This window comes from Bombina bombina, chromosome 4 (genome assembly GCF_027579735.1).
Source record: "Bombina bombina isolate aBomBom1 chromosome 4, aBomBom1.pri, whole genome shotgun sequence".
Classification (NCBI taxonomy): domain Eukaryota; kingdom Metazoa; phylum Chordata; class Amphibia; order Anura; family Bombinatoridae; genus Bombina; species Bombina bombina.
Window position 1 is genome coordinate 243,081,181 of NC_069502.1, and position 24,010 is coordinate 243,105,190.

The window sequence follows — 24,010 nt, forward strand, 5'->3', positions numbered from 1 at the left end:
AACTAAAACTCAATGGCTAACATGACTGAAATGTCAACAAAATGCACATTTACAATGTTTATATAAGACGTCTGTGGATTAACTTTGTAAAAACCATCAGTTCCTATGTTTACTATCCAGACTCTATCCAAAGGCCACTATGTAGCCTTTCAATGCTTATCACTGCCATCCCATTCCTGGTAATGAGAATGTTTGTGTATGAAATAGAAAACATTTTTGCAATGCTTTCATCCTAAGTTACCTATGGCTGCTTGTTGTAATGGAATATTGGTATATGATCTCAGACTACTCATTTATGCCCTCAAAATTTCCTTTGCACTCATCTGTTTAGCGTTACTGAAGGAGCTGCATAAAGGATTAGGGCTTTTTAATAAGTATTATACAGAAAGTACGCCGATTTCAGCTTATTTTGCAATGGCCAATATCTCCCTTATATTGAAGAAAGATAAAGATGCAGAGGATCCGGCTTCTTACAGACCAATATCGGTCTTAAACTCTGACTATAAGATTCTAACAGCTATTTTAGCCAGCAGATTTTCTCTCTGTTTACAAAAACGTATTCATCCGGATCAAACGGGGTTCATGACTAGCAGAAACTCAAGCAAGAATATACGCAAATTAACAACTTTCCTGGACTATGCATGGAATCATGAGCAGTCAAACAGAAGACATGATATGGCAGTCTTAACATTAGATGCAGTTAAAGCGTTCGATTCCATAGTATGGGAACACTTATTTACATCATTAGGAAAATTTGGTATTAGAGGGAACTTTGCAAAATGTATTCATAGAATATATTCAAAACCTATATCTCACCTAGTGGTAAATGGCATTATCTCTCCTAAAAATTTTCTGCAGCGTGGTACACGACAAGGATGCCCACTATCTCCTTTATTGTTTAATATAGCGTTAGAACCACTTGCGATCCAAGTGAGAAAGTATTTAACTGGGATCCCCCTGGGTTCATTTTGCCTGAATATATTATTATACGCGGATGATATTTTACTTTTTATAGAGAATTTACAGCAATCCATCCCAATCTTGATCCAGCTACTGGAAGAGTTTAGCTCGTTCTCAGGCTACAAAGTCAATACCGGGAAAAGCGAATTGATGATTGTGGGTAAATCTCCCTCTAGATTTTCTATTAATACTTTTAAGGAGGTGGAGACCATTAAATATCTAGGGCTTGTATTACACAAAAACCCTAAATACTGGTATGCTGATAATTATATTTCTCTATTTCAAAAATTTAAAGTTGATCTGCAATTATGGACTTCCTTTCCATTGTCTTTAATGGCGAGAGTCAATCTAGTCAAAACTATTATTTTCCCACGGTTGCTTTATCCTCTACAAAATTTACCGATATTGCTATGTAATAGTGATTTAAGAAAATTGTGTTCTCATTTTTCGAAATTTATATGGGGGAATAAAAAACCTCGCATGTCATTAGCAAGACTATCACAGAAATCAGGGGCCGCCGGGCTATCATTTCCAGACATTAGACTATATAATATTGCCTCACTATTGAAAATTGCAATTGATTGGCTGGCCAAGACAGACATTTATTCCACCTATGAAGAAGAATCTTTTTTGATCCACCCTTTTGCGTTGGCAGCTATAATTCATTGTAAACCTAGACAGCTACCTTTTAATGTCTCTACAATGATCACATTTAAAAATATAGTTTTTGCATGGCATAAATTTTGTAAAATATTGGAGATAGATTTTTCTTTTTCGGAAATCCTTCCTATCCAGGGTAACCCTCTTTTTCTACCAGGTATTAACCAGAAGGTTTTTAAGCTATGGGCAGAAAAAGGATTAAATCGGGTTTGTCAATTATTAGGTCCGGATGAGTTAGTACTACAAGGGGAAACCTTGTTTGCCGCATTTAATCTGCCCAGATCCGATTTATTTTATTTTCAGATCAGACACTTTATCTCTGCACAAAAATGGAGGTTACCTTTGTCTATTGCGTGGTCTGAGGTTAGGATTCTCCTACAAAGATTTATCGCCGGCACAACATCAATTTCATTAATGTATGACATCATGTTGTCAAAACAATCTCAAGGTATGCTGGAAAAGATTTGTAATTTTTGGTTACCGCTAATTCCAGATATAGATCAGGATAGAATTTCCCAGAGCTTTAACAGTCTAGATAAGTGTTTAATTCCTTCAAATTGGAAGGAATCACACATGAAATTCATAAATAATTTCTACCTATATCCAGCGAAAATTGCCAAGTACTATCAGGGTGGATCCGCAGAGTGTCCAAGATGTCATTATCAAAATGCTGATCTGTTTCATATGTTTTGGGCTTGCCCTTAGATAAGACAGCTATGGCAAAAAATCACATACTGGTTTAATATTGTCCATAACTCATCTATCTCCCTCACATTCCAGGACATTGTCTTATTAGTTAAGACCCTTAATAGTCAAGATTGTTTCTGGATATATCCCCTAAATATTACAATATTAGCCATAAGACAGTGTATATTAAAAAGTTGGAACGCCAGAAGAGCGCCCCCTCTCGCAGTAGTCACTCAAATGATACAGGAACAGATTATTTTTGAATCTTACCATCTCCAGTCTCTGTCTGATAAAAGAATTAAGAAATTTTAATATGGTTGGTACTCTATCATTAAGACATATTCTCCAGCTATTCAAAAACAGATATTAGCACCCTTTCTATCTTCTCTCAGTTTCAGTGAGATGGTAGTATTAGAATTGTTACCGTATACTTGGATTAGGAATCCAACTGAGATATACATTTAGAGAGTAGTAAGATCAATCCAGGAAAATACCTTATTATAATTTATTATTTTTTCCCCCTTTTTTTTTTTTTTGTTTTTGTTTTTGTTTTTGTTTTTTTGTTTTTCTGTGTTGTTTTTTTTTTTTTCTTCCCCCGTCCCCTCATGGCCAAGTGTCATGAGGAGTCAAATATAAAAAAAAAAAAAAAGCCGACAAAAGATTATTATATGTTTTTCAGACTCGGTTGTCTAGTATTATTTAATTTACTTAAGACTGAAAAATTATGTAAATGACAACATGGCAAGATTTTTGTACATTGTATTGTATATCTTTCTTCTTTTTGTATTATCTATCATTGTTTTTTGTCATTTTGATTGGTGCGGCAAATAATAAAGAGATTTAAAAAAAAAAAAAAAGGATTAGGGCTAAAAAAAAGAAGTTATAAGAGTTAAGAAGTATAAGGTATATGTCTTCACATAGAAAAAATTGCTCTTTTTATATGTATTTATTTTTTGTTAATATACCTGAATATCTATTTAAAAGTACATAGTACATTTCCCCCTGTGTGAAGAACATTGGAATATAAAATATTAACAATTACCTTTTGGTTAGCACTGTAGGTTTAACTCCTGTCGAGTTAGCGCACAAGCATTCTCCATTGAAGACTAAGGAGAGCTGTCACAATAGTCTAAGTCCTGAAGTAAGCGTGCATTGGCTTTCACTCGCGTGCAAACATTTTACTTGCAACTTGAATACCCTTGCTAACCCACGCATTAAATATTTACTTTCCAAGGACTGAGTTTAAAGGACATTAAACTTCAACAACATATAAAATGTTTCATTATTGCAAGTGAAACATTATTGCAACATACATTTATTTTTTATTTTGCTGCCTTTTGCAGTAGAATACAGCTAAAAATTGTGCTTGTTTCACTTTCTCCCAGGGAGGTTTGGGTAAATACTTTTAAGCAAGTTATGTAAGCTTTTGTTTACTTCACCCTCCCCATAGGATTCTCAGCAGTCGCATGTTTGTAAAAGGTGGATTATCAGTTTTGCATCAACAATCATTATAGGAGAAACATTCTTTGCAATAGTAACTAAGTTGAATCAGGGCTAAACCACCTTAAAGGACTACTCGATGCAGTAGGAGTGCATAATTAACATGTGCATAATAAAAAGACAAAGGGGTAGATTTAACAAGGGCTGAATGGCCCTTGTTCCCCTTGTTTCCGCGCGAGCCTTCAGGCTTGCCGGAAATAACAGTTATGAAGCAGCTGTTTAAAGAGGCTGCGGTCTTCAATCCGCTTGATCCTATAAGATTGGGCTGATTGACACCCCCTGCTATGAATCTGTAAGGGGCGGCATTGCACAAGCGGTTTTAGTGAACTTCTTGTGCAATGATAAATGCCGACAGCGTAGCGTTAACACCTACTCGGATTTTTTTCTGACATTTTACACCTACTCTGATTTTTTTCTGACATATTTTCTCCCATTTTCTGGCCACTTGTATTATGTGACAGACATCAGCCAATCACAGACTAGTATACATATACCTTGTGAGCTTGTGCACATGCCCAGTTGGAATATAAAAAGACTGTGCAAAATTTGATAATGGAAGTAAATTTGAAAGTGTATTAAAACTGCAAGTTCTATCTGAATAATAAACATTTATTTTGACTCGAGTGTTCCTTTAAGGGAAGAGATAAGGGCAGGCTTCCCCAGTCTCTCTCATCTGCACATGTGCAAACAGAGTTTGTGCTATATCTGAAAATTTGTTTGTAATTGATAAGCAGGAGTTGTTTTGTTCTGGGGGACAAGGAAATCAGTGAAATGAAGAAACATAAAACAATATACTGTACTCATTTGATAAACTAAAGCTGCAGTTTTCATTGCAAAATTATTCTCCGCTATGAAGGTTCAAAATCATGTAGTTTACAATTTGTATTTAGTGTTCTTTTAATACTACAGGTTGACCATAGATGTACAGATGACATTGTTTCATTCTAAACAAAACACAGATAATAATTACAACTCAGAGCATATCCTATATAATTAAAGGCCAAGTGTGTTTGTCCAAAGCTGTCATGTGCAGTAGAGACTGCGAGCGAGGACAAACACACCTGGCCTTAGAGTTCCTACCTGAAAAGCTGGTGCGGGCAAAAGTGGGCGTGCCCGGGCGTGAACGATGTGACGGGGGTATGGTCGTTCGTGGCGGGGACGTGGCCAGGCGCAGTCGTGCGCGCGAGAGGGGAGGGAGATAGAAAGAGAAGGGGAGAGAAAAAAATAGATGGGAAAGAGCAAGAGAGGGGGGAGATAGAGCAAAATAGAGGGGAAAGAGCAAAAGAGATGGGAATGAGCAAAATAGAGGGAAGAGAGAGAGCAAACGAGAGGGGGAGAGAGAAAATAAGAGGGGGAAAGAGAGAGAGCAAAAGAGAGGGGGAGAGAGAGCAAAAGAGAGGTGGGAGAGAGTGCAAAAGAGAGGGGGAAGAGAGAGCGCAAAAGAGAGGGGGGAAAGAGAGCACAAAAGAGAGGGGGGAGAGAGAGAGTGCAAAAGAGAGGGGGGAGAGAGAGCAAAAGAGAGGGGGGAGAGAGAGAGAGCGCAAAAGAGAGGGGGGAGAGAGAGAGAGCACAAAAGAGAGGGGGGAGAGAGCGCAAAAGAGAGGGATGGGGAGAGAGACAGAGCAAAAGAAAGGGGGGAGAGAGAGAGCGCAAAAGTGAGAGGGAAGAGAGAGAGCACAAAAAAGAGGGGGAGAGAGTGCAAAAGAGAGTGGGGAGAGATCGCAAAAGAGAGGGGGGAGAGATAGCGCAAAAAGAGAGGGGGAGAGAGAGAGCACAAAAGAGAGGGGGAGATAGAGCGCAAAAGAGAGGGGGAGAGAGAGAGGGGGGAGAGAGAGAGTGCAAAAGAGAGGGGGGAGAGAGAGAGAGCAAAAGAGAGGGGGGAGAGACAGAGTGCAAAAGAGAGGGGGAGAGAGAGAGCGCAAAAGAGAGGGGGAGAAAGAGCAAAAGAGAGGGATGGGGAGAGAGACAAAGCAAAAGAGAGGGGGGAGAGAGAGTGAAGAAAGAGAGCACAAAAGGGAGGGAGGAAAGAGAGAGCACAAAAGAGAGTGGGGAGAGATCACAAAAGAAAGGGGGGAGAGAGAGCGCAAAAGAGAGGGGGAGAGAAAGAGCACAAAAGAGATGGGGGAGAGAGAGAGTGCATAAGAGAGGGGGAAGAGAGAGAGTGCAAAAGAGAAGGGGAGAGAGAGCGCAAAAGAGAGAGTGGAGAGAGAGAGCGCAAAAGAGTAGGGGAGAGAGAGAGCGCAAAAGAGAAGGGTAGAGAGAGAGCGCAAAAGAGAGGGGGGGAAAGAGTGCAAAAGAGAGAGGGGAGAGATCGCAAAAGAGAGGGGGGAGAGAGAGAGAGAGAGAGAGAGCAAAAGAGAGGGGGGAGAGACAGAGTGCAAAAGAGAGGGGGATAGAGAGAGCGCAAAAGAGAGGGGGAGAAAGAGCAAAAGAGAGGGATGGGGAGAGAGACAGAGCAAAAGAGAGGGGGGAGAGAGAGTGAAGAGAGAGAGCACAAAAGGGAGGGGGGACAGAGAGAGCACAAAAGAGAGTGGGAGAGATCACAAAAGAAAGGGGGGAGAGAGAGCGCAAAAGAGAGGGGGAGAGAAAGAGCACAAAAGAGATGGGGGAGAGAGTGCAAAAGAGAGGGGGAAGAGAGAGAGTGCAAAAGAGAAGGGGAGAGAGAGCGCAAAAGAGAGAGTGGAGAGAGAGAGCGCAAAAGAGAGGGGGAGAGAGAGAGCGCAAAAGAGAAGGGGAGAGAGTGCAAAAGAGAGGGGGGGAAAGAGTGCAAAAGAGAGAGGGGAGAGAGCGCAAAAGAGAAGGGGAGAGAGAGCGCAAAAGAGAGGGGGAAGACAGAGCAAAAGAGAGGGGGAGAGAGAGCACAAAAGAGAGGGGGTGAGAGAGCAAAAGAGAGGGGGGAGAGAGCAAAAGAGAGGGGGGAGAGAGGGAGCAAAAAGAGAGGGGAAAGAGCAAAAGAGAGGGGAGAGAGAGAGCCAAAGAGAACTGGTAGAGAGAGCAAAGGAGAGGTGGAGCGAGATAGCGTGTAAAAGAGAGAGGGAGAGCGCACAAAAGAGGGGGGGAGAGAAAGCAAAAGAGAGGGGGGAGAGAGAGAACAAAAGAGAGGGGGAGTGAGAGAGCGCAAGGGGTGGGACCGCTGTACTGCAAAAAATGGCCTGTGTGAACAGGCTTTAGGACTAGTCTACTTATAAGTGCTCTGCAGGAATCTCTCGCCCAGGCCTTTCTCAGATACACCACATTGTAACACTAAAAGGCCAGATTATCTAATAACCTCAACTTGCAACATTCTTTATGAAATCTTGCCAGTACTATTACTTACCTGGTGTGATTCTGTAAAGGTAGTTTTTGCCTAGAGCACTGGTTTTCAAAACCTGTCCTTAAACCTCCCCAACAGGCCAGGTTTTCAGGATTACATTGTATGAGAGCAGGTAAAATAACCATGTTTACTAATCAGCTGATTATTTCACTTGTGCTCAAGTTTAGATATCCTCAAAATGTGGCTTGTTAGGGAGGTCTCGGGACAGGTTTGAAAACCAGTGGCCTAGAGAAAACTGTCTTGCAAAGGGGTGTTCCCTGCATTTAAAATGATAGTAAACTTTCCTCTGTGTATAAACAGATCCAGAATGGAAACAATATTTTAGATGGAGTATAATTCATCCATTCTAATGAAGATACGCTTTAACTTACTTAGGGCTAGATTACAAGTGGCACGCAAACAAATGAGCTCAGGTTTCCGGTGATCGTTTGAGTACTGGTTAAATTGCGCTCATATTACAAGTTGAACGCAATCACGTGATCGCGATTTACGCTGGAATCATTACTGTGATGAACTGTTTCTCAAAAATAAAACGTTGCACAAAACACATCAAAAATACATTACAAAGTACACTTACACTCATAATAACACTGTCTAATAAAAATTATTCAAAAACATATTGCACAAAAAAGTTATAAGGACTTAAAAAAAGGACTTATAAAAAAAAGGCAGGCAAAGGACTTTAACATTGAAATACATACAAATGCATGTCTAAATATGTATATGCATGTATATATATATATATATATATATATATATATATACTGTATATATATATATATATATATATATATATGTCTATATATGTGTATATATGTACTTATATGTGTATATATGTATTTACACAAATACACATATAAACATATAAATATATTTGTATACATATACAGACATATATATATAAGAGCACTAGAGCCCTTTGCCATTAAGTAGATGAAAAATTCTAAAAACATATTTATGTAAAATTCATATTTAATAAAGGTTTTAACTATGTATTTACTGTAAATATTTCACATTCCAATGTTCTGCGAATAGTAGAATATGTTCCAAGTATTTTAAAAAAGATATTCATATATATATACAGTTGTAATCAAAATTATTCAACCCCCATTGCAAATCAGGTTTATTGTCAAAAGTTACAGACTTTCATCTGTTTGCAATGAACAAATTAAACGAAAGCAATTGAAATAGCTCAACACAAAGAATAATTCAATGGTTTCCCCAAACTCAATTGAAATTTTTTTTTTTTGTACTTATTTTTATTGAAGCTTTCCAAGAACAAACATGTAAAAATTTACATTTTGATTACAAATGGTAAGACTATTATGCCATACAGAGATAGCTTTTCTATTTCAAAGTCTCTTAACAGTCCTTGCGTTCTTGTCTTTGGTAAAAGAAACCCTTGGAGGCCGATTTACCAAATGTCTGTCGGACCTGATCCGACAGACACCGATGAATGCGGAGAGCAATACGCTCTCCGTATTCAGCATTGCACCAGAAGCTCACAAGAGCTGCTGGTGCAACGCCACCCCCTGCTGACTTGTGGCCAATCGGCCGCCAGCAGGGAGGTGTCAATCAACCCGATCGTACTCGATCGGGTTGAATTGTGGTGATTCCTGTCCGCCTTATCAGAGCAGGCAGACAGGGTTATGGAGCAGCGGTCTTTAGACCGCTGCCTTATAACTTGTGTTTCTGGCGAGTCTGAAGACTCGCCAGAAACACGGGCCCTCAAGCTCCATCCGGAGCTTGATAAATGGGCCTCATAAGCTGAGAAGTTGCCTGTTCTTTTTCAGTTATTTTTATATTTAATAGTTAACTTAAACTAAACATAACATCCAAATTATGTGAAATAAATAAAATAAATTACATAAACAATAGAACATTTTTGTACCTTAGGTTTCTCATTCCAAAAGTCTATAGGCAGTTAACAACAAATAACAATCGACTGAGCCTCCTGCAAATTCTATCTGGAACCTCATTGTAAATTGTTTGTAATATCTTCTCAGGGTGATTTCTTTCTGTGTACTAATACACAGCTTAACCTATTGGTCTGTTCCTGTATGTCCCTCTAGTCAAAAGTCCATTGTCCTGTAAGCTGTCTTTCCAAATGTATATTGTATTACGTAATGGATAAATGACAGGATAAAGGGTTCCCACTTTTTCATGATTTTTTTTTTTTGATACCCCATAGTGTCCCATTTTTCTCTTGTTAATTGGTAAAGAATAATATTTTTTAATTCACTCAACTTTGGTATTTTCCTTGCAGGCCAGTATTTAAGAATGAATTTCCATGCTAAGAGTATTACATTAGTGATAAAGGTTCTCAGCCTTGTCGGTATGTTATCTATGTTGAGGAGTAGAACTTCCCCTTCATTCAGGGCAATGTTTTGATTAGCAATTGTTTTTAACCAGTATGCAGTCTGCTCCCAGTATTTTTTAATGTGTGGGCAAGCTTTGATAAAGTGTAGAATGTCTGTGTCTGGGTATTGACATTTTGGAGATGTGTTTGTTATAGATGTGTCCTATTTTCCCAAAACTCACGGTATTATATACGCCTGGTGCATACGTTTTGTATGAGTTTCTCTTAGATCTGAGTCTATTGTTGCATTTCTTACTGTTTGAAAGCTGTCTATTATTTTCTGGTTTGTGATAAGCTCTTCTGGCAGAGGAGACCATCTCGTTATGTGTAACTATGCTTAATAATGGTTCATTGGTAGTTCAAATTCTTTTCTCAAGTGTTGAAAGGTTCTGATTTTGTTTCTCCCTTGCACTAAAATCTGGCATACTCTTTATGCCTTTTTGGTAACTGTAAAGTGTTAAAGGGTTTAGTAGAAAATCCTGCAATGAAATTAGGATTACCCTTTAAAGGGAGGTATTTAGAATGTGTTATCTATCTTTAACCATTTACATATTTTTTGCCATACTCTTAGTGGTTTGCTCATAGGCAAGAAGGGGCCCACTATTCCCATGGCCTGTGACTTTGTGAGGTGGGATAGCATTTCTAAAGTCCAAGGGGAAACTATTTCACCCTCCAAGTCAGTTAGGGTAAAACATCTGCTACCTGTCAGCCAATCTAGTACATTATATTATTATACAATTCTAGATTGGCTAGTCCAAATTCATTATTTTCATGTGTCGCTGTTAGTTTTTGAAGACTAAGGCCTCTAGTTATTAATGTCTGTTGGACCTGATCCGACAGAGCGGATCAGGTCTGACAGACATCGCTGAATACGGCGAGCAATACGCTTGCCGTGTTCAGCATTGCACCAGCAGCTCACAAGAGCTGCTGGTGCAACGCCGCCCCCTGCAGACTCGCGGCCAATAGGCCGCCAGCAGGGGGTGTCAATCAACCCGATTGTACTCGATCGGGTTGATTTCCGCCGATGTCTGTCTGCCTGCTCAGAGCAGGCGAGCAGGTTATGGAGCAGCGGTCTTTGTGACCGCTGCTTCATAACTGCTGTTTCTGGCGAGTCTGAAGACTCGCCAGAAACAGGGGACATCAAGCTCCATTCGGAGCTTGATACATATGCCCCTAAGTCTATGGGTTTTTTTTTGTCTCCATATGAAGTCAAGGATTACCTTGTTTAATATTGTGTGGTCTTTTTTTTAAGTAGGAGTGGGAGCATCTGTAATGTATAGAGTATTTTAGGAAAAAACATAATTTTAATTACATTAATCCATCTGGAGAGGGAAAGGGGCAAATGAGTTGTGCTATGAGATTAGTGATTAATTGTATAAAATTGAGATCATACCATTTTTGCGGGTTTCTATATAATTGTACACCTAGGTATTTGAAATTGTCCATAACTATTTTGAATTTGAAGTTGTATGACTGTTCCCTTTTCTCAGGATGTAAGCACATAAATTCGGATTTTTCGCTGTTAAATTGGTAGCCTGATATTTTTCCGAATAATTCTATGAGGGACATTAGGGTCGGCAAGTTTTTTGTCAGGTCGGGACTATTAAGATCATATCGTCTACATACAATGATAAATTTATAGTTTCATAACCCAATTTCAGCCCCTCTATGGTGTTTCTGATTTTAATGGCCGTGGTTCTATCGCCAAGTCGAAAAAGAGGGGGGACAGTGGGCAACCCTGTCTGGTGCCCCTGAATAGTTTGAAGGAGTTTGAGTCTATACTGTTAATAATTAGTGCTGCTTGGGGGGTGGAGTATAGTTTTTTTAATGATTTAGACAAAGTTTCCTTTTATACCAAATTCTTCTAATCAGTAAAATAGGTGTTGAGCAGCAATATTGGGCGATATGACTCTCTCAGAGTTGGGTCTCTGCCTGGTTTAGCTTGGAAGGTGATGTGTGCCTCTATAAACCTATTAGAGACGTCTACTCTGCCTGTGAGTAGGCCATTATATAGCACCTCTAAATCAGTTGTGATCTTGGGGTTAAGGATTTTATAAAATTCACCTGCTAGATACTTTCCAGTTTTATTACCAAATCAGTAATAGAAGCCTGATGTTTTGTTCAGTGTATGTAAGGAATTTTCCAACAGGTAAGTATCTCTCTGCTGTTTTATCTGGTAATATTTGCGTCTATTAGAAAGTGTGGGGCATCTCAGGTATTTATTGTATGCGTTTTTAAGCTGACGGAGTAAAAGCTCCGATCTCGCCTTGTATTGTTTCTTTAATTTTATTTTATAGGAGGTAATTATTCCCCACAAGACTGCCTTCACAACTTCCCAATAAAGCATTGGTTAGTTAATATGTTTGCTATTTGACTCCTTATAGTAATTCCATTCAATGGTCAAAAAGGCATGAAAGCCAGGGTCATTATAAATATAGGATGGGAATCTCCAATTGTTCGATTTTCTTTCTGTCATGTGTAAATTAAATGTAATTTGAATAGGGGAATGATCCGAGAGCATCATATCTAGTATTTCTATACATTCAGTTTTTGGTATTAAGGAGGGAGATATAAGGAAATACTCTATGCGGGATAATGTATGTTTTGCAGTTGACAAACATGTGTAGCCTTTCTTTTCTGGGTTCTTATCTCGCCAAATGTCTCTTAAGTTTAATGAATTCCTAAACGTATTCATTATTCTGGAACCTCTTTTAGATTATTTGGTGTCTATTTTAATGTTTTTAGGAGATGTGGGGTTACGGAATTGATCAAGAGGTGTCTTTGGTGCTATCTTAAAGTCTCCCTCTATCACCATTGGTAGATCTAAAAATGGTATTAGTTTGTTGTGTATCATGTTCCAGAACTTCTGGTTGTGATCTTGTGGGCTTTAGACCCCACAAAGTACCAAGTGGCATTCAAATATTTTGAGATGAACCACAATGTATCTCCCCTCTTCATCTATATCACATTTAATAATAATGGAATACGGTAAATTTTTCCTGAATTAAATAGCTACTCCCCTAGCTCTGCACAATTTGTATGGGCAATATAATATCTCTGTTACCCAGTTTTGTTTTAGTTTTTGGTGCTCAGTCTGTGAAAGGTGGATTTCTTCTAGTATGTCAGTGTTTATTGTTTTGATGTGCTTCAGTATTGCTTTACCTTTGATGGGGGAAGTTATCCCTCCCACATTCCAAGCTGTTATGTTAATGTGGGATGCAGTTTTACTCATGTTTTACAGTGGTTGTCGTATAAAAAAAAGAATACTTTGTGATGCATATATAGAAGATAGTGAATTGCTGTACCGTCAGATGTCCAGTAATACTTGTCTTTTGTATGGTAAGGTATTCAGACCTAGATTGGAACTCAGCTTTCAATCTCAGATCTGTGGGAAGGATTACATTGTTAGACATAGCAAAGTAAATGTTGAGACATGTCATCATCACTTGCAACTTGATTATGGAACACGAGGCTGTGAAGCTACAATTTAAAATTAAAACCAAGAAAGAAAATAGAAACAAAATAATGAACATAAAAATAACATAATAATAACAATTATTTAACAGTTAGAAGATGGGATGTATATCCTGCGCAAAAAACAGATAGGGGAAAGGGGATAGGGGATATCGCTAGCTCTCCTCAGCGGGTACCCTAGTGTACCCAATGTAAAGATAAAACGATAGGAAGTGGAGGTGAGCGCCAAGTAGGCTGAGGATGGGGAAGGCAACACCTAATAGGCTGATGGAATGGTGCCCACTGTGTGGGGTCTAGATAGTAGTACCTTTAATATGGGTTGTAGAGTTAATGTACAGAGATGTTTAAAATAGCATATATAAAATGGTTGTTAAAGTTTAAAATGTTTATTCCACACAGTTGATTAAAATGTCGGTGAACTTCTGATAAAACATATACAGTAATAAAAAATCATGAATCCATGTTACAAAAACAAGACAATAAAAATACACATGAAAAACGTATGATAAAGGGTGACCTAATAGGCTGAGTGTCCTATTTAGAAGGTACACCTTGGTGATGAATGTTCTTACAGTTGTATATAGTTAGTCTTTATCCAAACAAAAATTATGCAACAAAAATAAGTGTCTTAATCAATATCCAATTCTAAAAAGTCCCAAAGAATGTCCTGTGCTTGAAAAAATGCAAAAAATGCGAAAAATGTGAAAAAATGTGATCACTTAATGTGAAAAAATAAGAAAAAATGGTGGCCTTGCAAAAAATACAAAATGTGAGAATCCTCAAAATAGGTGAAGAAAATTGTAAGTATTTCAAAAGTAAATCCAATGTGTCCAATGTGATGTAGTGATTGTCTGTGCAATGAAGCAGTCGCTCAATATGATGCGATAAAAACCAAAAAAAAACAAAAAACTGTAAAAAAACCTGTAACGAAAACAAACAATACTATAATATATACAAACTATTCAGTAGATATATCAGTATTTAGCTTACTCAAATCAGTCGACGCGTTTCGGCCATGTACTCCTGGCCTTTATCAAGACTAACATTGTGAGTAAGCTGACAGAATTTATGAGAATTGTGACTGGTGTTTGGGCGCCAAAAGCGAATAGGCCACGCCCCCTTCCTGTTGAATGCATTGTGGGTATGGGCAAGAGTTTCGTTTAAGTTATGTTGTTAAAAAACTTAATTTTTGACTGTTAGCTATTAGTGTATTCTCAGGGCCATTTCTATTGGGAATATTCCCTTTACATGTGTGCCCTTAGTTAACATATTTCATAAAATTATTTCATAAAATTATTTTCCACCTGCACTTCCGGTTTCGCTAACGTTTGCTGTGTTTACTTCCGGTTTCCCTTATGTTTACTGAAATGATATTGGCTTCTATCCTATAAGTAAATAGTGATGTTTATACTTCAATAACTCTCTGTTTATTTGAGGAACCAACCTATTTGGTTTATTATATGGCGGCTTCTATTGCCATTATTTGCTGGTGCTTCCGATTTTTATTTTCATTCTTTCTCAATGTTAGTTTCGTTAAGCTCATGTTTCATTTGTTTGCTTTCACTTCCGGTATTGCTATTTTATAGCACTTCCGGTTTCGGTAGTTGCATGTTTACACTACTGCTAGGCATTAATACTTTTAACGTGAGATCATGGAAAATTATGTAATATTAAATTACCACTCTAAACTTCCTTTAGATAATTACTGGATGTTAGGAGTGTTACGTCCTTTCTTACTGCAAGTATCGCTAGTTATCCACTTCCGGTATCGTTGTTGTCTTGCACTTCCGGTTTCAGTGGTTTCATGTATGCACTTCTACTAAGCGCTGATCCTACTAACGTGAGATCATAGAAACTTGTGTTAATGTTAATCTAAGATGCCTATAGGTGATTACTGGTTATAAGAGTATAGCATTAAGTGGTGGGATTAGCAAACAAAGGCCTAGATTTAGAGTTCGGCGGTAGCCGTCAAAACCAGCGTTAGAGGCTCCTAACGCTGGTTTTGGGCGCCCGCTGGTATTTGGAGTCAGTGATTAAAGGGTCTAACGCTCACTTTACAGCCGCGACTTTTCCATACCGCAGATCCCCCTACGCCATTTGCGTAGCCTATCTTTTCAATGGGATCTTCCTAACGCCGGTATTTAGAGTCGTTTCTGCAGTGAGCGTTAGAGCTCTAACGACAAGATTCCAGCCGCCTGAAAATAGCAGGAGTTAAGAGCTTTCTGGCTAACGCCGGTTTATAAAGCTCTTAACTACTGTACCCTAAAGTACACTAACACCCATAAACTACCTATGTACCCCTAAACCGAGCTCCCCCCACATCGCCGCCACTCGATTAAAATTTTTAACCCCTAATCTGCCGACCGCCACCTACGTTATACTTATGTACCCCTAATCTGCTGCCCCTAACACCGCCGACCCCTGTATTATATCTATTAACCCCTAACTTGCCCCCCACAACGTCGCCGCAAGCTACTTAAAATAATTAACCCCTAATCTTCCGACCGCAAATCGCCGCCACCTACGTTATCCCTATGTACCCCTAATCTGCTACCCCTAACATCGCCGACCCCTATGTTATATTTATTAACCCCTAATCTGCCCCCCACAACGTCGCCGACACCTACCTACACTTATTAACCCCTAATCTGCCGACCGGAGCTCACCGCTATTCTAATAAATGGATTAAACCCTAAAGCTAAGTCTAACCCTAACACTAACACCCCCCTAAGTTAAATATAATTTTTATCTAACGAAATAAATTAACTCTTATTAAATAAATGATTCCTATTTAAAGCTAAATACTTACCTGTAAAATAAATCCTAATATAGCTACAATATAAATTATAATTATATTATAGCTATTTTAGGATTAATATTTATTTTACAGGCAACTTTGTAATTATTTTAACCAGGTACAATAGCTATTAAATAGTTAAGAACTATTTAATAGTTACCTAGTTAAAATAATAACAAATTTACCTGTAAAATAAATCATAACCTAAGATATAATTAAACCTAACACTACCCTATCAATAAAATAATTAAATAAACTACCTACAATTACCTACAATTAACCTAACACTACACTATCAATAAATTAATTAAACACAATTGCTACAAATAAATAAAATTAAATAAACTATCTAAAGTACAAAAAATAAAAAAGAACTAAGTTACAGAAAATAATAAAATATTTACAAACATAATAAAAATATTACAACAATTTTAAACTAATTACACCTACTCTAAGCCCCCTAATAAAATAACAAAGCCCCCCAAAATAAAAAATTCCCTACCCTATTCTAAAATACAAATATTACAAGCTCTTTTACCTTACCAGCCCTGAACAGGGCCCTTTGCGGGGCATGCCCCAAGAATTTCAGCTCTTTTGCCTGTAAAAAAAAACATACAATACCCCCCCCCAACATTACAACCCACCACCCACATACCCCTAATCTAACCCAAACCCCCCTTAAATAAACCTAACACTACCCCCCTGATGATCTTCCTACCTTGTCTTCACCATGCCAGGTTCACCGATCCGTCCTGGCTCCAAGATCTTCATCCAACCCAAGCGTGGGCTAGACATCCACTGAAGAAGTCCAGAAGAGGGTCCAAAGTCTTCCTCCTATCCGGCAAGAAGAGGACATCCGGACCGGCAAACATCTTCTCCAAGCGGCATCTTCTATCTTCTTCCATCCGATGACGACCGGCTCCATCTTGAAGACCTCCAGCGCGGATCCATCCTCTTCTTCCGACGACTAGACGACGAATGACGGTTCCTTTAAGGGACGTCATCCAAGATGGCGTCCCTCGAATTCCGATTGGCTGATAGGATTCTATCAGCCAATCGGAATTAAGGTAGGAATTTTCTGATTGGCTGATGGAATCAGCCAATCAGAATGTAGTTCAATCCGATTGGCTGATCCAATCAGCCAATCAGATTGAGCTCGCATTCTATTGGCTGATCGGAACAGCCAATAGAATGCGAGCTCAATCTGATTGGCTGATTGGATCAGCCAATCGGATTGAACTATATTCTGATTGGCTGATTCCATCAGCCAATCAGAAAATTCCTACCTTAATTCCGATTGGCTGATAGAATCCTATCAGCCAATCGGAATTCGAGGGACGCCATCTTGGATGACGTCCCTTAAAGGAACCGTCATTCGTCGTCTAGTCGTCGGAAGAAGAGGATGGATCCGCGCTGGAGGTCTTCAAGATGGAGCCGGTCGTCATCGGATGGAAGAAGATAGAAGATGCCGCTTGGAGAAGATGTTTGCCGGTCCGGATGTCCTCTTCTTGCCGGATAGGAGGAAGACTTTGGACCCTCTTCTGGACTTCTTCAGTGGATGTCTAGCCCACGCTTGGGTTGGATGAAGATCTTGGAGCCAGGACGGATCGGTGAACCTGGCATGGTGAAGACAAGGTAGGAAGATCATCAGGGGGGTAGTGTTAGGTTTATTTAAGGGGGGTTTGGGTTAGATTAGGGGTATGTGGGTGGTGGGTTGTAATGTTGGGGGGGGGTATTGTATGTTTTTTTTTACAGGCAAAAGAGCTGAAATTCTTGGGGCATGCCCCGCAAAGGGCCCTGTTCAGGGCTGGTAAGGTAAAAGAGCTTGTAATATTTGTATTTTAGAATAGGGTAGGGAATTTTTTATTTTGGGGGGCTTTGTTATTTTATTAGGGGGCTTAGAGTAGGTGTAATTAGTTTAAAATTGTTGTAATATTTTTATTATGTTTGTAAATATTTTATTATTTTCTGTAACTTAGTTCTTTTTTATTTTTTGTACTTTAGATAGTTTATTTAATTTTATTTATTTGTAGCAATTGTGTTTAATTAATTTATTGATAGTGTAGTGTTAGGTTAATTGTAGGTAATTGTAGGTAGTTTATTTAATTATTTTATTGATAGGGTAGTGTTAGGTTTAATTATATCTTAGGTTATGATTTATTTTACAGGTAAATTTGTTATTATTTTAACTAGGTAACTATTAAATAGTTCTTAACTATTTAATAGCTATTGTACCTGGTTAAAATAATTACAAAGTTGCCTGTAAAATAAATATTAATCCTAAAATAGCTATAATATAATTATAATTTATATTGTAGCTATATTAGGATTTATTTTACAGGTAAGTATTTAGCTTTAAATAGGAATCATTTATTTAATAAGAGTTAATTTATTTCGTTAGATAAAAATTATATTTAACTTAGGGGGGTGTTAGTGTTAGGGTTAGACTTAGCTTTAGGGGTTAATCCATTTATTAGAATAGCGGTGAGCTCCGGTCGGCAGATTAGGGGTTAATAATTGAAGGTAGGTGTCGGCGATGTTAGGGAGGGCAGATTAGGGGTTAATACTATTTATGATAGGGTTAATGAGGCGGATTAGGGGTTAATAACTTTATTATAGTAGCGGTGCGGTCCGCTCGGCAGATTAGGGGTTAATAAGTGTAGGCAGGTGTCGGCGACGATGTGGGGGGCAGATTAGGGGTTAATAAATATAACATAGGGGTCGGCGATGTTAGGGCAGCAGATTAGGGGTACATAGGGATAACGTAGGTGGCGGCGGTTTACGGAGCGGCAGATTAGGGGTTAAAAGTGTAATGCAGGGGTCAGCGATAGCGGGGGCGGCAGATTAGGAGTTAATAAGTGTAAGGTTAGGGGTGTTTAGACTCGGGGTACATGTTAGGGTGTTAGGTGCAGACTTAGGAGGTGTTTCCCCATAGGAAACAATGGGGCTGCGTTAGGAGCTGAACGCTGCTTTTTTGCAGGTGTTAGGTTTTTTTTCAGCTCAAACAGCCCCATTGTTTCCTATGGGAGAATCGTGCACGAGCACGTTTTTGATGCCGGCCGCGTCCGTAAGCAACTCTGGTATCGAGAGTTGCATTTGCGGTATAAATGCTCTACGCTCCTTTTTTGGAGCCTAACGCAGCATTTGTTTGAACTCTCGATACCAGAGTTAAATTTATGGTGCGGCCAGAAAAAAACCCGCGGAGCGTTAACAGCCCTTTTACCGCCGAACTCTAAATCTAGGCCATAGGTACATAAGATGATAATGTGATGTCCACCAAATTAAAGGATATAAACATATAAATATATAAATATCTAACAGTGATCGGTGCGATACATGTGGGTTATAGGTATAAAACAAATTATAAATCAATTTTAAAACCATTAAATGGGAGTAGAGGATATCAACTGATGGTGTAACATGTATCACACTACAGAAACATGATAAAAGAATAATATAAATATGCAAATATCAATATACAATTATAAAGACGTTAAAAAATAATGTGATAAGATGCGATAATAGCACGACAATGATGTTGTACTAGGACCAGCTTGTGATAGAATCATGATAATGATACAGTGCAATCTAAGCTGATATATAATGGGGACCTCCTAAAATCAAAGTGACACTAGTACAAATAGCTGCTTATAGCTAGTGTAAAAACATGGTGCCAGATCATGATCAGAAGATAGTTATATAATAAAATAGTCCAATAAATATTACTATAAAATAATTGGCCAATCTGTAAAACCTTTTAAAATCAATGGTATTTTAAAAAATTTAAAATTTAAAAATTAAATAAAACCAGATAGGACCATATAATGTGGAGACTAGATAAGACCACTTGATTGGATACTCCAAAGATGAGTGAGCACTGAAAGGACAGTAGAGGCCTCCTTTCTGGTATACAAGTGGGTAAGCATTAATCCAGTATTACAAGAGGAAACCTTTGCTAACAATAAGTCTACACTCGTATGATTAGAAAATCCTGTACGTCCAGATAAAGCGGGGGAGAGAGATAAAACTGGATAGATTATGGAGGATAGGGGAATAGGTGTCTCTACTAACCAGTGGTTAAACTTTATTTTGTGAGACTGAATAAATGAGAGAAATCTTCTTTATTGTTTAGGCCCTTAGGATACAGGCTGTTCAGGGAAAATATCCATTTAGATTCATGTAAGAGTAATTTATGTTCGTGGTTCCCCCCTCTCCAGTTTTTTCTCACTATCTCTATTCCACAGAATTTCATTTCTCTGATATTTCCTCCATGTTTAGTTGTGAAATGTTTGTATAGTGCTGTGTCTATACTTTTTCTCTCTATACATAGTATGTGCTCCCTCATTCTGTCTTTTAGTTGTCTGGAAGTTTGTCCTACGTATTGCAATTTGCATGGACATTCAATAAGATATATGACATTATGATCGCCACATCTTATCAGATTATTAATCGTAAATTTTTCTTTAGTGTGTACAGATGAGAATGAGGTTGTTTTCCAGCCATTTTTACACGCCTTACAATTCGGGCATGGAAAAAAACCTTTAATCCTCTTATTGCATTGGCCTACCACTGCACCCATTTTTTGTTTAGGAACACTCGGGGCCAGTCTGTTCTTTAAATTGTTCGTCTTCCTATAAATAAATTTCGGGTGTGGCATTAATAATTCTCCCAAGATGTTGTCGTCCTTTAAAAGTGGCCAGTGCTTTCTATAGATCTTCTCTATAATGTGTTTGTTTTCACAGTATTCTGTGATAAAAGGGACATCTATATTGTCTTCCGATGTCACTGTCCTCTCTCTGGTTTTATATTTTAGGAGGGTTTTTCTGTCAATGGCTTTAACTTCTTCAATTTTTTCTTCTAGTAGTGTCTCTTTATATCCTCTATCAATGAATCTTTGTTTTAGTATTTGAGTTTGTTCTTCCCACTTTTTCGGATCCGAACAGTTCTTTTTAATCCTCAAGAGTTGCCCCTTGGGAATATTTTCCTTCCAAACTTTGTGATGGCAGCTTTCGTTATGAATGTAATTGTTACAGTCGACCTCCTTAAAGAAGGTCGAGGTAACAAATTCTCCATTCTCTATTTCTATCTTAAGGTCCAGGAAGTGTATAGACTGTTTACTACATTCATAGGTGAATCTCAGATTTTTTGTGTTCTTATTCATAACTTCTATGGTGTAATGCAAATCTTCCATAGAGCCCTTCGAAATGAGGAAAATGTCATCAATATATCTTACGTAGAGGACCAGGTCTGCGCTAGCTGGGCAGGATTCCCAGAAGATTTGCTCCCACTGCCCCATGTAAAGATTAGCATAGCTAGGCGCGAACCTGGTCCCCATCGCTGTTCCACATTGTTGATGACAAAATTTCTTGTCATGATTAAAATAGTTGTGGGTTAAAATGTAATAAATACTGTCTAAAACAAAAGTGCATTGTGCTTCAGGAATACATGAGTCTTTAGAGAGAAAGAACTTTACAGCTTCGATGCCTCCTTCATGCGGTATGCTCGTGTATAGCGAAACTACATCGCAGGTTGCCATAATGAACGATTCTTCCCATTTCAGATTATCCAATAATGTCAGAATTTGTGTAGAATCCCTCAAGTAAGATGGAAGATTGGTGACCTGTTTTTGGAGGATTTTATCTACATATTCTGACATGTTGCTTGATATTGACCCAATCCCCGATATAATCGGTCTCCCTGGAGGGTTGACCACCGATTTATGTATCTTAGGAAGTTGGTAAAACACTAGGGTAATGGGGTATTTGACCATAATGTAATTGTATTCTTTCTGATTAAGTATCCCCAGTGTTTTCGCTTTAGTGGTCAAGTCTTCCAAGTCCTTTGTGAATTTACCTATTGGGTCACTTAGTAACCTCTTGTATGTCTTGGAATCACTCAGAATTCTATTGCACTCTTCTTCATATTTACACTTATCCATCACAACGATAGCTCTGCCTTTATCGGCAGGTTTAATGGTTAATTGATGGTCTTTCTCAAGCCTTTTAATAGTATCCATCTGGGATCTGGATAGATTTAAACGCACTTTTTTAAGTCTATTCTGACTCAGTTTCCTGATGTCATTGCAGACGTTCGTTTCAAAGGTTTCAATCGCGGACCCTTTACTTCCCATCGGGTAAAAGGTGGATTTTGGTCTCAAACCTGTGTGTAAAAATTGATCATTATCAACTGAGGCTGTGTAGTTGCGTTCAATTGGAGACTTGAGGAAGTAGCATTTTAGTGTTAACTTCCTCACAAATTCTTTCGTGCTGATGAACGCCTGAAATTTGTTCAGGCAATTAGTTGGTGCAAAACTTAGGCCATGGGATAAGATTGCTTCTTCTTGTGTGGTTAATTCTCTCGAACTTAGGTTGTATATACCCTTGGTCACCTTCTTTGTGACTGGGGGATCAGTCTGCAATGTATGGGGAATCTCTTCATGTGTACACGTTTCTTTCTGTAATTTTGTTGTTTTTGATTTCTTTAGTGCTGTGCCGCTTCTTTTTCCTCTGCGGGTCTTCTTTTTTGTTGTATGGCATTTTCCTGGTCTTCCAAGTCTGTGTTTTTCCTCTTTCTCTGTATTTTTTCTTTTACTCTTGGTGGTAAGGGGTTTTCCCCTAAAAAAGCTGACTCTGAGGTAGAGGCTGGCATGTTTAATACTTCTGTAGTGTATGTCACTTTATTGTGTCCTCCTTGTAATTTTGAACCTTTATTATGTTCTTCCTGTGATCTTGGACCATGCATTCTTGATTCCCTTCTTTCTTTGTCCTGGTAATGGTCTCTCTGATCAACATTATCATGATATCCTCCTTTTCTATTCCTGCTATGGTCTGTACTTCTGTTCCGATGGTTGTATCGGAAATTTCCTCTGGGTTCTCTCTGATCAAAGTCTCTTCTCCTGTGGTCAAACACATCATCTCTCTCTTCCAGGTGGAGGTCTCTCCTGTCCTCTTCATACCTTGTTTGGAATCTGGGTCTATTAGATTCTCTTTCTTCATATTGATAGCGATTCACATGGTATGGTGTGTGTGGATTTTCTCTATAGTGATCGGAAGCACCAGCAAATAATGGCAATAGAAGCCGCCATATAATAAACCAAATAGGTTGGTTCCTCAAATAAACAGAGAGTTATTGAAGTATAAACATCACTATTTACTTATAGGATAGAAGCCAATATCATTTCAGTAAACATAAGGGAAACCAGAAGTAAACACAGCAAACGTTAGCGAAACCGGAAGTGCAGGTGGAAAATAATTTTATGAAATAATTTTATGAAATATGTTAACTAAGGGCACACATGTAAAGGGAATATTCCCAATAGAAATGGCCCTGAGAATACACTAATAGCTAACAGTCAAAAATTAAGTTTTTTAACAACATAACTTAAACGAAACTCTTGCCCATACCCACAATGCATTCAACAGGAAGGGGGCGTGGCCCATTAGCTTTTGGCGCCCAAACACCAGTCACAATTCTCATAAATTCTGTCAGCTTACTCACAATGTTAGTCTTGATAAAGGCCAGGAGTACATGGCCGAAACGCGTCGACTGATTTGAGTAAGCTAAATACTGATATATCTACTGAATAGTTTGTATATATTATAGTATTGTTTGTTTTCGTTACAGGTTTTTTTACAGTTTTTTTGTTTTTTTTGGTTTTTATCGCATCATATTGAGCGACTGCTTCATTGCACAGACAATCACTACATCACATTGGACATATTGGATTTACTTTTGAAATACTTACAATTTTCTTCACCTATTTTGAGGATTCTCACATTTTGTATTTTTTGCAAGGCCACCATTTTTTCTTATTTTTTCACATTAAGTGATCACATTTTTTCACATTTTTCACATTTTTTGCATTTTTTCAAGCACAGGACATTCTTTGGGACTTTTTAGAATTGGATATTGATTAAGACACTTATTTTTGTTGCATAATTTTTTGTTTGGATAAAGACTAACTATATACAACTGTAAGAACATTCATCACCAAGGTGTACCTTCTAAATAGGACACTCAGCCTATTAGGTCACCCTTTATCATACGTTTTTCATGTGTATTTTTATTGTCTTGTTTTTGTAACATGGATCCATGATTTTTTATTACTGTATATGTTTTATCAGAAGTTCACCGACATTTTAATCAACTGTGTGGAATAAACATTTTAAACTTTAACAACCATTTTATATATGCTATTTTAAACATCTCTGTACATTAACTCTACAACCCATATTAAAGGTACTACTATCTAGACCCCACA